Source organism: Toxotes jaculatrix, chromosome 14 (assembly GCF_017976425.1).
Source record: "Toxotes jaculatrix isolate fToxJac2 chromosome 14, fToxJac2.pri, whole genome shotgun sequence".
Lineage (NCBI taxonomy): Eukaryota > Metazoa > Chordata > Actinopteri > Toxotidae > Toxotes > Toxotes jaculatrix.
The window spans coordinates 613,437-631,308 of NC_054407.1; the positions used below are offsets into that span (position 1 = coordinate 613,437).

The 17,872-nt window shown below is 41.8% G+C and overlaps 1 pseudogene; it reads right to left on the reverse strand.

The window, feature by feature from the left end:
- Positions 1-1,809: 1,809 nt before the first annotated feature.
- LOC121193835 lies at positions 1,810-1,918 on the reverse strand (annotated as a pseudogene).
- Positions 1,919-17,872: the final 15,954 nt, after the last annotated feature.

Here is a 17,872-nt window from a genome sequence, read left to right on the forward strand (position 1 = left end):
CAGCCTCAGACAATTTAAGTCTGTCATCATATCCACCTCATTTATCAATCAATAAAAGTATTAAAGGAAAAGTGAGTGAAAGAATGAAAATGGAAAAGTTGCTTTGTGGATCCATGAGTTTCTTCATGTCCACTTATCAAGTGATTTGCCTCATTCAGTCTCAGTTGACCTACAGTCATTGCTTTCATGAACAGTACAATGTCCACCGGATTAACTGCTATTATTCTTAATGTGGTTGGTAACTTTCCATGTCAGTGTAAAAGCTGGAGGAGTTTTCTGGGTCCCTGCAGCAAACACTGAGGATTATGTCTACATAGTTTTATTTCCATATCATCACATTCTACACACACACACACACACACACACACACACACAGTTTCACAGCTATGATTTGAGAGAAATACACTGTGAAGGGTGTGTGGGGGAAAAACAAAGCAGTAGCGCCCTCAGAGAGGATCAATCTTGTGCCTGCAGCTTTTACAAGATTCTTAGTTTCTCTGACAGCCTGAAATAAGAAATAATTCTGAAAGCAGGTCTGATAACTGCAGCTGAAACAATTAGAAGTGCTGTTACAGAGTCTGAACAAAGAAAAATCATTCATCCAGGTCATCGTGTCCTAAGGGTTGATTGAAGGCAACTGGACTTCTTATTTTGAAGCTTGAATGAAATCAAGTTGCCTTGAATCAAGCCTTAGGACTGGAATTCTTATTTGAAGCTTGATTTGATTCAAGCTTCAAATAAGAAGTCAATTTGCCTTCAATCAACCCTTAGGACATGCAGACTTACAGTGGAGAATCCTACATGGCACTGTGGCAGTGAACTCTTTTATTTCTGTCCTTGACTCTGCAGTGGAGGATGTATGTCCCTTCTGTGGTCAGGGAGAGACAGTGTTTCATAGTTTCTCTGAATGTGTACGTTTGACACCTCTGTTTGCTCTGTTGGAAGCCATCTTTGGTAGGTGTGGTGAACCTTTCACAAAGCATGTTTTTATTTGTGGTATAAAGTACAGCCACCAGAAGAAGAGTAAGTGTCAGTTTTTAAACTTTGTCACAGGGCAAGCTAAGATGGCAGTGTATGTGAGAAGGAGGAGGAAGGTGGAAGACATACTGGATGCAGATCTGCTCACAGTCTTTGTAAAAGGGGTGAAGTCCAGACTCATGACAGGTTTCAGTTATTAAGCTGTCAATGACATGGACAGTTTCTATGAGGTCTGGGTTGTTGCAGATGGAGACATGCTCTACTCAGTAAAAGAGGCACAATTAATTATTAGAAATGTCCTGATGTGATGATGGTGATGATAATTTAATGTGGTATAAATGATTTTTGTTTTGAGTGTACCGTGTATATACGATTCAACAAATGTATGGTTAAAAATCAAAATCTCTCTATCTCTCACATAAATGACAAAGGCTTGGTCGGATAAATGAGAGGTTCGCCAGACCAGGTCTCTTCTAGGACCTTTTTGACAATGAAATGCCTTGTGGTGGAGATGCTTGCGGCTGCTGGTTGCCTCGTACTCTCAAAAGAAAACCCTATAAACAGGCTCTTTATACATACTAAAACGCCACTAACAAATCCAATGTTGAATAGGGACATTAATCATCTGGATTTCTCCACAAATCCAAGCACAAGAAGCCATGAAAAATGAACTTTTCCACCTAACAAGAATTTTCTGACTACTCATCATCTGATAAAGTTTGTTACTATCTTTGATTACTTACAAGTCCATTTTTATCCAACATTGGCTCAAACACACAGTAATCTAGGGATGGCGTTTTGGTTCATTCTCAAGCAAAGATGGGGATAAAAGGCTTACAGCACCTGGTATTCCCAGGCGGTCTCCCATCCAAGTACTAACCACTCCCTACGCTGCTTAGCTTCCGAAATCAGGCGTGCTCAGGGTGGTATAGCCGTAAGTAACAGCAAACCCTATAAACTGGCTCTTTATACATGCTAAAACGCCACTAACAAATCCAATGTTGAATAGGGGCATTAATCATCTGGATTTCTCCACAAATCCAAGCACAAGAAGCCATGAAAAATGAGCTTTTCCACCTAACAAGAATTTTCTGATTACTCATCATCTGATAAAGTTTGTTACCATCTTTGATTACTTACAAGTCCGTTTTTATCCAACACTGGCACAGACACACATGAGAGAATAAGGGTACACCCTTATGTCAGAAAGACTGATTTATGACCCCCTAATTTATGACCACCCCAACCCCCACCACGTGGCGTAAACACCGCCCACTTGTGATGTCACTTCCTAACTCCACCCACTGACCCCCCCCCCCCCCCCCCACCCACCACCCTTGTATGACATCACTTCCTAGAACCCTCCCACGGTATTCCCCCAACCCTTTTCTGACATCACTTCCTTGGTCCTACCCCTTCATTGTTTTTCATTCCATTCAAGACAACATGAAATAAATATAAATAAATTAGGTGTGCTTGAGTTTCAGATCAAAGGGTCAATATGCAATGTTGTAGATTCTAAGGTGTCTCGTGACGAGGCATTTGTTGATTCAAGTGTGTCACAAAGATGAGAAAAAATCTCCTTCCTCCGTTTGCTACGATTCGCTTCCACCCCCCCCCCCCCCCCCCAATTTGCTTCCGATGCTCCTATCCCTGGGAAAACCCCTTCCCGCATCATCACCTCTCCAGCAATTTTTTGCAGGACGATATAAATATCTAAATAGTTCTGAAAACAAACTTTCAAAGTTGCAAAATAAAATAAAAAGTCCTTTTCCCGTTCTTCCATGGTCCTTACTCTCTGCAGAATGTCTGAAGGTCCGGATCAGCATAAAGTATCACACAGAGTTTTATATCAAAGGGTCAATATGCAATGTTGTAGACTCTAAGGCATCTCATGACAAAACATTTGTTGTTTAGGGTGCATCAAAGAAAAATAAAAACAGAGAAAAGTATAAATGTGCAAGTGAGAAAGTAACGTCGGTACATAGGGATCGAACTACACCGGCAAGATGACTCGTGGTAGGAATACGAATTTATCAGCTCGATCCTACGGCTTTTAAAAAATATAAAAAAGCAAATAAAACATTTCGTTTTTTCTTAGAGGTTACCGGTTACCGCGTGAAAACTTGTTTACCGGTAAGTCTCCTCAGAACAGCTATTCATTTAAACGTCTTATTTTTTTAATTATTTAACGAGGGTTTCTCTTGTTAAAAGTGACTCCAGAGGAGCTGGAAGGCCTCAACTTAACGCAGTCAGACTACAGTCAGAGAGTATCTGAATCAGAAAAAACAGCTGTTGACAACAAAGAGTTGTACGCAGGTCACTCACTATAAATACTTACAGATTTAGTAGAGCTCGCTGAGCGGTGTTTTGGGAGGCCTCCAAAAATATCCGGCCTGAAGTTCCAGAAAAACAGGACGCTCCTGCTGTAACGGGTAAGTCTTTGGTTTTATTTTTTTTTAATTAATTTTTCCAAAACCAAAAGAAACGCTGCTTACGGTTCGCCTCCTTGTTTCTACCCCGCTCAAACTTTGAAATAAATAGGAAGTGAGGTCGGGCGAGGGGGCGTGCCAGTTAGAATCTTCCGGTAATGTTTAGAGAGCAGCGCCGCCCTAGAGGCCGGCGGAGTACTGTGTAACTTAATGAGAATACATTTAAAGAGTAATTCCCACATATATATTTTTAAAAGTAAATGAATTCAAATAATGATTCAATTATTTTTGTGTGCATGCATGTCCACATAATTTCAACATCCCCTCTTAAGGATTTACCTCTTGAAAACATCCCATCTGTGAGTTTAAAATAATATTATTTTCTGTGCGTATGTTTACAGAGCCTGAACCTGCCAGTCCACTCAATCAGCAGCCTGAAGTTGATACATCAGACAAACGGCTGAAGATCTGGGAGCCCGTGCAATTTAGAAGAAGATTTCAGTCTCACGGCTCCACTTCTGATTCTGGCTCCGGTTCCTGCTCCCACCATTCTCAACATCGGAGGGATCATAGAGCACCTCCCACAGTGGTGAATATCATTATCAGTAACGCAACATTCCACTTCTTGTCAGGGTTCGCCCAGGCAGCCTGGGCGGTCTTATTTTGTTTATTTAGTATTTCCTGTTTTATTTTGGTAAAGTTTCAGTTTCCGGTTGTTCACTGTTTTTCCTCTCGTTCCAGGTGTCTTGACTTCCCTCTCCCCGTGTGCTCCTTCCATTTCCTGATTACCCTTCCTCCCGTAATGTGTTTCACCTGTGTGTGATTGTCTTCCCTCCCCCTGATGTATTTAGTCCCCGTCCTCCCTGCACTCATCGCCAGATTGTCTTGTGTGTTTCTGCCAAGCTTTCCAGTGTTCCTTATCGTTTCAAGTTTGAGTGTGTTCTGAGTGTTTGTGTATGACCCCTGCCTGGACTACTGGATTTCATGTTAGCCTTCTCCCTGTGGCACCTCTGCTTCTTGGACTGTTTCACCATGTAACGAACTTGGACTGATTAAACTGTTTTCTGATACTCTGACTCTGCGTCTGTGTCCTCTTCACTACTCCCACGTTCCTGACACTTCCACTCTTGGTTTAAAAAAAAAAAAAAAGAAAAAAATGGATAAAGAGTTCATAGTTATTCCCAAAGAGTTAGAAGAAATTGTAGAAGAACTAAATAACCTTCAACTTGTTTCTGAAATAAATGTTCAAAATGCTGGTGCAGAAAATTCTGGTGCAGAGAATTACTTTCAACTCTTAGAAAATGCTCTCCAGCATCTTTTGCTTTTGTCGGCGCCAGCAAACCCTCCAAACCCTGAACATTATTTCCAGAAAAAGCTCCTCAAAGCCTCACCTCCCCTAGCTCACCCGTCAGCGATGCCCATGCAGCTTCCCCGGTACCCTCATCATCAGTGACAGACTCTGTTCCAGAGCATCGAGGGGGAAATTTTAGAATCCCTGCTGATTCCTCCCCTCCATCCACTTCCAGAACGATGACCCGCAACCGATTTAACAATGTGGAAATAAGACGTGCCTTCGCCATCCCTCCCCCCGAAAATGTACCCGATCTTGCACAATTTTACAGACGTTATGAGCATCCTCGTTATGAGCATCCTCCGAGATCTGTCAACGAGGTGCACTGTCAACGAGGTGCACTGTCAACGAGGCTGTCGAACGAGGGAGAGAGTTGCAGCATCTCGCAGGTCTGAGCAAACAAACTTCCGTGACCTTTAGCGATGTTGGAAAATTTTAAAATATTCTCAGATGTAAAATTGTGATCTTTCACAGGACTACAGACGAGCGTCCTCTCTCTCATTTTGAGACTGACTTTTCAGATCGTTCAAATCCTCCATTTTTACTTTTATTTCAAAATCATTACTACAGCGTACTTAATCTGAAAGGTTTTCTGGTTGCTAGACATGTTTGTCACTATTGTTACAAGACCTTTGAAAACTCTCACACGCACAGCTGCTCGGGCTACTGCCCCATCTGCGGTGACCTCTGTCTGGTTGGAGAGGATCACAGGCGATGGGGCTACTGCCCTGTCTGCTGTGACCTCTGTCCGGTTGGAGAGGATCACAGGTGTGTATACTGCCAGGACTGCGGCAGGACGTGTTGTACGCCTTTGTGCTTTACCAGATACAGAGAGCCTCAGCAGAGGAGTGAAAAACAAATCAGTACTTGCAATATGATTAAAAGATGTAGGGATTGCAAAAATCTGTACACTGTTCCTGTCAGTAAAAGAGCAAAGGTTTTGATAGCTACCTGATCCTCAACTGCATGACAAAACTGGGTTACAAACCTTCTCACGTCATCATGCACGGCAGTAAAGTTCTGAGTTTCACAGACCCTGATTTCCATTTAAAATTCATTGACTCCTTATGTTTTCTCACCATGTCTCTAAACGCTATGCCCAAAGCCTTAGGTTTTAGCAACCAGAGCAAGGGATACTTCCCTCACAGGTTCAGCTCAAAGGAGCACCTGAGATACGTTGGACCCTACCCTCCTCCTGACAATTATGGTGTAGAACGCATGACAGAGCATCAGGGAACAGAGTTTAACAGTTGGTATGAAACAGCTTCTCAGGGCATCTTTCACTTTGAAAAGGAAGCCCTGCAGTACTGTAAAAACGATGTCGCTATCCTGTTAGAGGGATGTGCCAGATTCAGGAACCAGTTTCTCAAAGATACTGGGAACCCTTTCAGCAGCATGACTATCGCCTCTGCATGAAAGTGTTTCTCACCAATTTCCTGCCCCTTAAATCCTTAGCTGTACCTTCACCTGTCACATTCTGCTCTGCCCCTCTCCTGCCCTGCTGCTCAGCCACACCCCTCATCAACCCAACTGCTTCCACCTGCTGCTGTCACCTGCTCACCATCTCCAATCAAGCCAGTATATATGCAGCCTCACTCCTCTCACTCATTGCCAGATCACCCGATAACTACAGGCATCAGTGTAAAAACTATTCAAGCGCCTCCATCCAGTGGGTAGCACGTACAGAAAACAGATTTATCCAGCATGCGTTGAACAGAGGTGAAAAACAAACCGGCCCTTACTTTGTAGATGGTTATGCCGAAATTGAGTGAAAAGTACGCATGGGAGTTTCTAGGATGCTTTTATCACGGTTGCCCTACCTGCTTTCAACCTCATGAGACCTTTGACAGGAGCCCCCTATGAAGCGCTGCATGAAGCTACATGCGAGAAAAATTGAATCGAAGGCAACTGGACATATGTTTGTCTGGGAAGACGTTTCGCCTCTTGTCCAAGGGGGCTTCATCAGTTCATACGCATCGGTCTATCTAGTCCGCACTAGTCTGACCAAGAAAGTGGAGTAAGACCCAGGTATTTAACCTGTTGTGGGTGGGACCACCAAAGTACCTGTGAAAGTATTGGTTTCACCTGACCATTGTTGTGGTCCCCAGTGAACGACAGTCGTCAGGCTCATGTGACCTAGTTTGTGTCTCATGTGAACGACAGTCGTTAGGGTCAGGTGAGTTCCTGGTGGATGACGCTCGTTGAGAGTCGTCTGAGGTTAAGTTGTTTACTCTCCTGGGTACACATGAAAGGGCTACATTGTAAATGGGGGATAGGTGGTGTCGCAGACCCCCTCCTCTGTTTAGTGATGGTTTTTCCCACTTTCACATAGATGGCTTCTTTGACTCCTCTCTCAAACCATCTGTCCTCCCTGTCCAGGATTTTGACATTGCTGTCTTCAAAGGAGTGTGCTTTTTCCTTTAGATGTGAGTAGACAGCTGAGACTGGATGAAGCCCCCTTGGATAAGAGGCGAAACGTCTTCCCAGACAAACATATGTCCAGTTGCCTTCGATTAAATTTTCAAAGAGAGAACTATGACCTGGATGAATGAGAACATTCACAGAGATACATGCGAGAAATTACAAAGACTAAAAACCGTTTACAGCGTCCGTACGATCGTCATGAGAGAGCATGATTGGTTAGAGATGAAGCGTTCTCATCCTGGGGTGATAGCATTTCTCGAAAGCTTTCGAGCCCCTGAACCTCTCTCCCCACGTCAAGCTCTTTACGGAGGCAGGACCTACGCCAGGAAGTTGAGACACACGGCTGCCTCTGACGAAACCGTGCGGTATGTGGACATGACGTCTCTGTACCCCTACATTAACTGTAGCTTTCCGTACCCACTAGGCCACCCTACCATCATATCCAAAGACTTTGATGACCCACAAAACTACTTTGGGTCCCCCCCCCAAAGTAGCATAGACTGACGCACACACACTGCCCTCCCTACCTGCCCCCCCATCTACCGTCTGCCTCCGCACCTTATCTTCTGTCACCCCCCCCCCCCCCCCCACATGTGTCCATGAAAAAATTCCAGCATGTTTCCACGTGTACTGTGTACTAATGTCATAATGTATGATGTGACTGTGTGTAAATGCATGTATCGCTACTTGCAAATTAACTTTCAGGAAAGCGTGTGGCGGCGCAAATATTTTGCTGCGGCCCGGAGGCTATACTCCTTAATTATTTTCGCCTGTACTTCTGTGCAAGTGACAATAAAGTTCTATCTATCTGTGATGGAGGAAATTAACTTTGACCCTTGACTTACTGCACCTTTTTCATGTCTGGTGGTGGGACCCAGCAGTTGTGGGAAAACCTATTTTGTAAAAAGTGTTTTAGAAAATTTAAAAGATGTTGTGAATATTGTACCTGAAAATGTAGTGTGGATTTATACTTCCTTTCAACCTATGTATGCTGAACTGCAAAAGATGAATAAAAATGTTAAATTTGTCAAAGGTCTACCTGAGTCTTTGGAAGACAACAACCTGTTTCCTCCCGAGCAGAGTCATCTGATTATCCTGGACCATGTTATTTTTCAGCCCTCTGACCATCCCGAAGTGGTTAGAATTTTCACACAGTACAGACATCATAGACGTATGAGCGTCATGATGCTCACTCAAAATGTATTTCATTGAGGCAAATACAGCCGCACCATCAGTCTAAACAGTAATTATATGGTGCTCTTTTAAAATCCTTGCGATAAATTACAGGTGAATGTATTAGCTCATCAGATCTTTCCTTCCCAAAAAGCCTTTTTTCTGGAAAGTTTTGAAGACGCCGCCAAAGACTCATGGCTATTTAATCATCGACCTCACACCTGCCCAGAAAAGTACAGACTGAGAACCGGGATACTCCCCGGTCAGAGGCTGACGGTTTACGTTCCAAAACCCAGATAAATTCCTCCTCCTCGCCATGTTGACCCTTATAAAAAGGAACGGTCCCTTACTCAAAGCTCTGTACCTGGCTACGCCTCAGAAATATCGAGATATTCTACTTCACTCCTTGCCAGACTTTCTCAATGCCTTGTGTGAGACCGCAGTCAATCTTTTGAAAGGCAACATTCCCCTCTCATCTCAGCAATACAGAAAACTAAAGAGACAGAAAAAAATTATCATACTGCTGGTGGACAGAAAAGTGGGTTTGAAACGCAAAAAGCAAGTGTTGAAGAAGCGGACGGGCGGATTTCTTTTACCCCTACTTTCAGCCATTATACGTATCATCGGAAACCTTGTAGGAGGACTTATTAGAAAATGTCTCTGAAGACGACCCAGAAAATGTTTCTCCTCTCACCCCAGCAGTTGAGCTGCCTGACCCGCCCCGAATCTTCCACTTCTATCAGACAGCCGAAGAGGATTTGGATGTTCAAGTGAGGGAGATTGTGAACGTGGATTGAGTTCTTATGAAAAAATTTTCAAAAAAATATGCACGTGAACAGTGTCATCATCGCAAAACGGACGACATGCCTGGCCTTTGGTTTGGCAGGGGGAAGACCAAGTAGAGAAGAAAAGTCAACCTATCTCCACGATGGATTAGACCACTGGAAGAGGGAGAGGATAAAAAAAAAAACAGGAAAAACCTTCTGCATGCATCAACTTTTCCCCATAAATGTAACAAATGACTCATACTCTGTCCTTTTCTTAATAAAATCTTTATTCATCAGTGTTCACAAGTCTACGGTACATTTTTTTATTATGCATTTTATAAGAAAAAAATGGGTGAAGAAAATAAATCAATAAATAGGATCATCTGTATCAATCTTTAAACATTTGTAAAAAGCAAGTCAGGTGGGTAAAAGAGTCACAGGGTGTAGACTTTCGGATACAGCGTTTGTATTTTTTCACAAAGTCAGAGACAGTCATCATGTTTGGATGCCTCCTGGTGGTACAAAGACAGTACACGTCGAAACAATAATCCGCAGGCGCGCTAGCAGAGAAGATAAATGCAGTTTTGGCCACAGGTGGTGGACAGGGGGTGCTGAAGCTGTCGATTGGTTGAAGCTGTCGGTATAATATCTCAGTAGATCGATCTTCCAAAAACTGGAAGATACTTGAAGGGTAATGAGCAAAGTCAAGGGGCAGACCGTAAGAGTCAAAAAAGGTGGTTATGCCATTTTCTTCCAGAGTTAAAGCCAACCAGTGTTCACCAAGCATGTGAGATCTCCAAAATGGAATCTTAACAAGCGTACACAAACAGAGTGGTAGTGTGGGGGCATGGGAACTCTCTCATCTCCAGTCTTAGATTTCCATTGGAAATGGGGGACAAAGCGTTGTTGTCTTCTCCCGAGTTGAGATTGAATACAAAGAAAGAGTAACCTTTGTTAAATTCTTGACGGTTGATGCTCAGAGGTAAAGCTTTAAGATGCCTCCCAGTGGCCACAAACATGTTGTAAAATTCTCCCTATTTATATTTATTTCATCTCATGTCATCTTGGGTGGGTGGGGGTGTAGGACATCGGAGAAGGGGCATGAATGTACAGGGTGGGGTGGAGGAAGTGATGTCAGAAAAGGGACGGGGATCAAGTGGGAGGTGCATAAGAAGTGACATCATAAACAAGGCACGGCTCAGGCCACGTGGTCAGACCACATGGTCAGGCCGGTTGGGGGTGGGGGATGGGTTATCAATCATTTTGACAGAAGGGTTCACTCTTACTCTCTTATGAGATCCTCTGGTTAATGCACCTGTGCACATTTTTATCTCCCTTATCAATAAAATCTCTGCCTGAGATCATCTCTCCTCCATATGTCAGACCTGCTGCTGTCAGTCAGGAGAGATTCAGATTTTTTTTTGTGCCAAACCTCATTCAACCTCTGATATTTTCTCTTTTTCTTTGAAGATGACATCTCAAATAAAATTTATTCTTTTAATAATTATCACTACACTTTAAAACATATCATGTGTTTTAACCTCCAAATGATATTGAACTCCTTTACTCTGGAATCCAACCCTTTTAGTTTATCAGGCTCAGCACTGAACCACAATACTCTCTTTTTTTTTCCTGGTTTCTATGAACAAGTGAAGGATCATCAGATGTGACAAATTCAATGTGACTCCTGCTACAGGAGGTTGTTAAAAGGACGAGACAGAGAGAAAAACCAAAGCTAATATCAGAGTGTGGAAGTACAAACATGGTGTGAAACTGTTTGGAGCTGCTCGTGTTTTCTTCTCTGACATGTCAGTTTTTTAGAACAGCCGGCTCCAGACAGACATACATCATTCACCATGTCAAACTCCTTCCATTTCATAGTGATTGGTTTAACTGTTCTTCAAGGGAAGTTCAGTGACTTGGAAATTCTCTTGTATCCAGCCACGGATTTCTGCTTTTCAATCCCATTTTCTCAGAGACACTCAGTGTTGTTCTGTCTTAGTGGAGAGTTTCTCTGCTCACTCACCAAAAGCTGGATCCTTCAGATGCAGGTGTATTTATACTACAATCACCTGAAAGCCCTTGGCTGCACACAGGTGATCTCCATTTATCTAATTATGTGACTTTTCAAACCAACTGGCTTCACCACTGATGATTTAGATGTGTCCTGAGTGTTTTGTGTTTTACATTAATAATAAATTCAGATCACACTATTGAGATCTGTTTAACTTTGTCATTGAAGGGACTTTTTTCTGTTTGCGAGTGTCAAAAGAAAATAAATTCCCTTTGATTCAATGTTGTACAACAACATTGAATCAAAGGGAGTTTAATTTCCAAGCAGATGAAACACCTGTACTTTAAATCAACAGCTACACAATGACATAAACCTTGAACAGAAAAAAGAACAAGTATTAATCCATTTAAATAAGAAACTGTAGATTTTAGTGACACTTTCCAAAGTAAGCGAGTTGTTCTCTCTCACACACTCTTCTCTCTCTGTTCTGGCCTCTTAAATAAAGCTTGATAAGCAGTGGCAGTTATTTCTATGGTAATTCACCAAAGAAACACATCACACATACTTAGGACTCAGTAGAATGGAAATGAGATTTGTTCTGTGACTCAGAATGTATGTGTGTGTGTGTGTGTGTGTGTGTGCTTCACCTAAATTCACATTACACTGATATCTCGTGGACTCAGTGGAGGATTTTAAGAAGTGTGACATCTCTTGGTGACACAGATTTGTCATGAAGCCTGAAATCAGATTTCTGGCCATGAACAGGGCTCAGTAAACTAGACTTTATGTATGTAAATCAAAGGGCAGGTGCATTTTTGCTGTTTAGAAATAATGAATTAATTTGACTCCACTGAATGAGAAGCTCACTGTCGTTCAGTCCTTGTGTGGTCTGAGGTTTCCTCCCGATCCATGGTCTATCACAGAGGTGAACCATGCACTTCAACACAAGACTTGTGATACACAGTGGCATGCTGGGAGAGCTTCTAAAACAATATGAAGACAAACTAAAGACAGAAACAACAACACACGTGTGCTTAGTTCAGAATCAGACCAGAGAAAATAAGAGAAAATAGGAGCATGATCAAGGAGTGCAATGATAGCACAGTAATTGTGCATGTGGACTTTTCTGAAGGGTGGAGATGCAAATATAGTTCTGAGGTGCAGTCATGCCACTTTGGTCAGAACCTCCCACAGCTCAACCTGCACACTGGCATGTACTATACAAAAGAACAGAAGACAGGCTTTTGCACAGAATCAGAATCCAAGCGACAAGATGCATCTGCCATTTGGACTCACATGGAACCAGTCCTGAAAGATATTTGTTGAAAGTTTCCAAAAGTTGATACAATTCACTTTTGGTCAGATGGACCCAGCAAGCAATACAATAACAAGAATAACTTTTCTCTCCTCTGCAGTGTCCCTCCAACTCTAGGTTTCAAGAGAACAACCTGGAACTTCCCCCCCCCCCCCCCCCCCCCACATGGGAAGGGAGCACCAGATGGTATAGGAGGTACTGTGAAAAGGACTGCAGACAGCCTTATACTGCGGGGGAATGACATTGTGAATGGGAATATTTTACATGATATGGTTGGCAGAAACCTCTCCAGCACTAAGCTCTATATCATTACCGAAGCTGACATGCAGCCATATGATGCGTTCCTTTCTCTACCACTAAAATCTGTACCTGCAACAAGGAAACTCCATCAGGTCATACCGACACACCAAAACGACTCTGAGATCCATTGCAGGTCACTGTCCTGTTTCTGCAGTGAGCCACAGACGTGTGAGTGTTTCAGCCCAACCATATTCCAGTTGACTGCCAACACACCCAGAGCACAGGTTGAGGATGATGGTCCTATACCAATGCAAAAGAGGAAAGGTACTTTGGCAATGTTGATGGAGGAAATGGAACAGGAGGGAAGTGAGCAAAGAGAAAATGGAATGGGAGGAAAGTGAGCAAGAGCCAATGGTGCAAAAGCCACTGACCAAGAGTGGTCCTGACGGGGCTGTGACAGATCTATCTGCCGATGTAGTTCAGTGTGGAGATTGGCTTGTGGTCATTTATGACCTACACTGGTGGGTAGCAAAGGCTCTCACTGTGGACGCTCATCATCAAGATGTGGAATTGGAATTTTTCCACCCTCATGGGCCCAACACACGATTCCATCCAAAAGGAGATGCAAAGGATACAGTATGTGCTTCATACCATTTGACCATATTCTGGTCAAACTTGTTGGACTGTCATCACCAGGTCGTGCAAGCAGGACAAGGGAGATATACAGTCTGTCTGCTGAAGTCATGGACTTCATAGAGGAGAAACATATACACTATACTTCTTGACAAAGTTAAATGAGTGATGTAATACAGTCAGGGAATACTCACAGGAGTTCACATTTCAATTATTGTTATTATTGTGCCAGATGTGTTTTGTGGTATTTATACAGAATGATTTCAGTATTTTGAGATATTTCAGTTTATGGAAAAGAGACTGTAAGACGTAGTTTTATCTGTTCTTCATGTCCAATATACAGTTTATAGTGTTAATGACTTTATTTTTTATTATGATGATTTGATATTTGATGTTATGGGAGTGGGGTTAAAAAATGATATTGCCTAAATGTACCTTACACCTTTTTTTTTTTTTTTTTTTTTTTAGTAAATAGTTAAAGTTCTTAAACAAGAAGGCATTGACTTGAGTGGTATAAATTTTGGAATTGTATGTTGTAATGAGGCCACTGTCACCACCGTCAGAGGCAGTTTTAATTTGTTTTAAATGAATATGCTCACAATGTTTCTTCATTGCTGTTGAGTTATTAAAGTACTCGTCTCTTTTAATACAAAAATATGTTTGTTAAATAAAAAAAACATTACTTTTCCTAATTTGCTTAAAGTAGATGATGCATGAAGTTAGATCTTTTAGAAGAGTATATGTACAAAAGTTTAAAAATTGGTATAAAGTGAATATTCAAGTAACTTTTTATTTTCAGAATTAAAACCAGTTTAATCCAAATCCCCAAGAATCAGAGGTATATATCACCATGAACGCAGAACTTTCATTCTGGTTTCAAAAGAGAACATATTGTTTGGGATGTAGTGAACTTGACTGGGGCCACAAGAGACAAGGAGGCGTGGCTTCCAAAACCACAATGCAAGCTTTCCAAACAAATATGCCAGCTTCCTTATACTAAACTGGGAAGGTGAGTGGCCTGGAAATGTGACATCTAAAATCAATACTCTTCATTCTAAATAATAATGTTTTCCATTGTGGAGGTGTACTCACATTAAGCCATGCTGTGAACAGCCACTATCACTAAAGCTGTGCTGGAACGTTGCAAGTGTCAAGTCAAGTCAAAAGTTTGTTGATATCTGAAAGTCCAAACTGGAACAGAGGAGTGAAAGTAAACCCCAGATCACAGAGGTTCAGGTAGAAGCTGCAAAAGTCTTGAGAGCTTAAAACAGAGAGAATTAAGAATAGAGCTTTCTCTCTAGTCTACAGCATAGACACACAGGAGTGTAGCAACTGCAGACACAGCTAAAGGGAGGAGAAACATTGATGCCTCTGCCTCCACCTGATTTCCTGTCATCTCTCTACTGTCCATAATAAAGGCATAAAAACCCAAATCACTTAAAGATATACTCACATTCCCATTTCCACATTCAAAGCACTGCTGTCCATACTGGCTGCCAGGAGATCCCTTCTTTAAACTATTTCTGTGGAAATGATAGGCCACAAAATCCACAGTCCTATTTCTGTGCAAATAGTAATTCCAAAATTCATCAACATTGTTAAACAAAATCAAGTGTGTATCTTCAAATGTTTGTCTTTTAGTGCAGAATTTCCTCTCTGTGTTGCCATCTCTCCACCACAGCTTTGCAAGGAAACATTAGGTGTAGAAACACAAAGAGGGGAATTTTGGACTAAAAATACCTGGAAGATAGAAACTTGATCTACTCAGACTGTTGAAGCCTCATGTTTGCTTCTTTTCAACTCTGGAAGTCAACTTTTCCACAGGACAGGGACTGTGGATTTTATGCTCCATCATTTCCATTAGAATTTCTTTAGAAAGGATCTTGTTGCAGACAGTACAGACTTCCTAGAAATCCTTTCCTTTAACACAAACTACAGAGCATCACACCAAAACAAAGTTAAGAAGCTGAGCAACCATGAGAATATCTCACAGTCATGATCAGCATTAAAAAAAACTAACATTGACTTACTGAAAACCTTGGAGCTGATCTGAACTTTCCTGTAGTTTCCTCTTGTCCTTGTAACAGCAGTAGCTCCTCCCTTCCTTGTCAATAATTGTGCAGAAATATCTGAGTGCTTCTTTCTTCCTAAATCATGAGCAAGTCCTGTCCAGTCCAACTGTTTCTGCTCCTGTTTGACTTCTCAACTTGTCTCTGGCTGTGTGTCCACTTACTGCAGCCTGTGACATCAGACTGTAGAATGTTGATACATCAAAGGCATCAAAGGACACACACACTCTCTCTCTCCCCCTCTCTCTCTCTCTCTCTCTCTCACACACACACACACACACACACTCTCTCTCTCCAAAGTCAAACCTGCTCCAGTGTTTTAGCCTGAAGGTTTGTCAGTAAAATATGAGCATCCAGTACCTACTACCAGTCCTACCAGTCTGCACAAGGTGAACACTGCTGGGTTCTGTTGTCAGGGAACTGTGAAAGTGATGAACCTAATTACTCAAAATCACATCAATATTTTATATATAGAACTTGTATCTCCCACAAGGATTGGCTCTTGAATGCTATTTCCCACCTCGTTGAATCATGTATTGTCATGCATCATTTTTTTTTTCTCTTGATCATAAATAATATGCTACACATCACTGTTCTAAAAGATTACAGTCTGCTCAGTGTTGTTGGGGTAAAAGTGTCCAGACTGTGAGATCTGAACTCATTGTATTTCCATTGTATGATAAGTTATGATTTTCAAATATTTAGTGCTGATAAGTTCTGATCCAAAACCTCAGACATTATTTTTCCTTCAGCTGTAAAACACTTGTATTCAGAGCCCAGACAGAGCTGAGAGCATCATGTTTATGTTGGATTAAATAAAATTCACTGAAGAAAGGAGCAACGAATAACTGAGGAAAAAACTAAATATGACCAGTCAAAATGGGTTTGTCCTCAGAGTCAGGAGGCGATGAGAAAAAAGTCAACAGTTTCATCCCAGGTGTGTAATGGGAGGCATGAAGATCACATCTCGTCACATACACATGAATACAACATGCATAGAGGTCAGTGGCCGACAGTAAACCTTTGACCTGTCACAGCAGAAGAAGCACAGGTGTCATTAATGAAATGAAACGAGCAGCTTCAGTCTCAGGGTCCTGCTATTAGAATAAGTGGGTCAGTTGCAATAGAACAGCACAGTAATTAGTAACACCTGTGATTTATCCTCCTCCACTTCTCTCTGTCCTTATTGTATCTGTGTGTGTGTGATGTTCCCACTGTCAGTCTCCTCCAGTGTGTCTATGGTCTTCTTGCCTGTGTCTCCACTGAGCTTCATCGTTTGCTGTGAGGTCCAGTGATGCAGGTATCAAAGTTTATTAGATTTAATTCCAGGCTCTTCTTTCTGTGTGTTCTCATAACAGAGCAGCTGTGAACCAATTTAGAGCCAATTTTATCAAGTTCATCCAACATCAGGGTTTTTTTTAAGTGGTGTTCATGTTTATGTCTGTATGCAATGGACATGTCATGGAAAGGAAACAGATTTTTATGTGCTGCATGTTTATCAAGTATAAATTGAGCAGAGAAACAGGCAGACAGCCCAACAAACTGTCTCTCAGGCCAAACTCAGCTGCCTGTTTAACATCATCTAATTTCCACTTAATGCATGTGGCTCAGCCCTTTTTCATGCTTGGTGTTTGTCCAATTCTCTGTTTTCTGATAAACCAAAACAATCATTTTGGAGACTGTTGTTACAGCATTTTCTTTATGTTTTTACAACAATGTCCTGATGCAGGAAAAGCCCGACATTACCATTTAATTCAAGCTGTAAAGAGTCCAGTGATAAAACCAAAACTCTTCCAACTGTGAGTTTCTGAAAAACAACATCCAGAGACAGTTAAAATTTAGGAAGCACTGAAAGACAATACAGTAAAATGGATGAAATCCGTCTCAGGTGTTAAGATGCTCTTCAACTTAAAGATGGACATCTGTGCTCACTCATCTTTTATCTCTGGTCCTGCAGACGAGCCACAATAAAGCTGTCAGCTTCATAGATGCTCCCTAATAGAGTGACTGAGGTTGGAGAGAGGCATTGTGGGACACAGAGGTCGTCCATATTAACTATAGAGGGATGAGAAATGGGAGGATATAAAACAGCTCAAATACGAACACACACTGACAGACAGTGAAACACTATTGTTCATGATTCAGTTCCAGTTCCCAGAGGCCTGAGGGCTTTAATATGTTGCTGATTCAGCAACAAGCAGTGAAGGATCAATGATTCTGATTTTCTATCAGTCACTTTACAGGAAACTTTGGATCCATAAACCTCAGTTATTGAAGCTGTATTCACATTGTGTAGGGACCTGAGCTTTTATTGTTTGTTTATTGTCACATGTTCAAATCCTGTTGCTCCTTAAAGTGAAACGTGTGTGTGTGTGTGTGTGTCCTCTTACTTAAACATTTATACTACACTAATTTGCACTGGAGGCTGTTTCTATCACAGATGGATATGAGCTGCTGTCAAGGTCATCATGTCTGT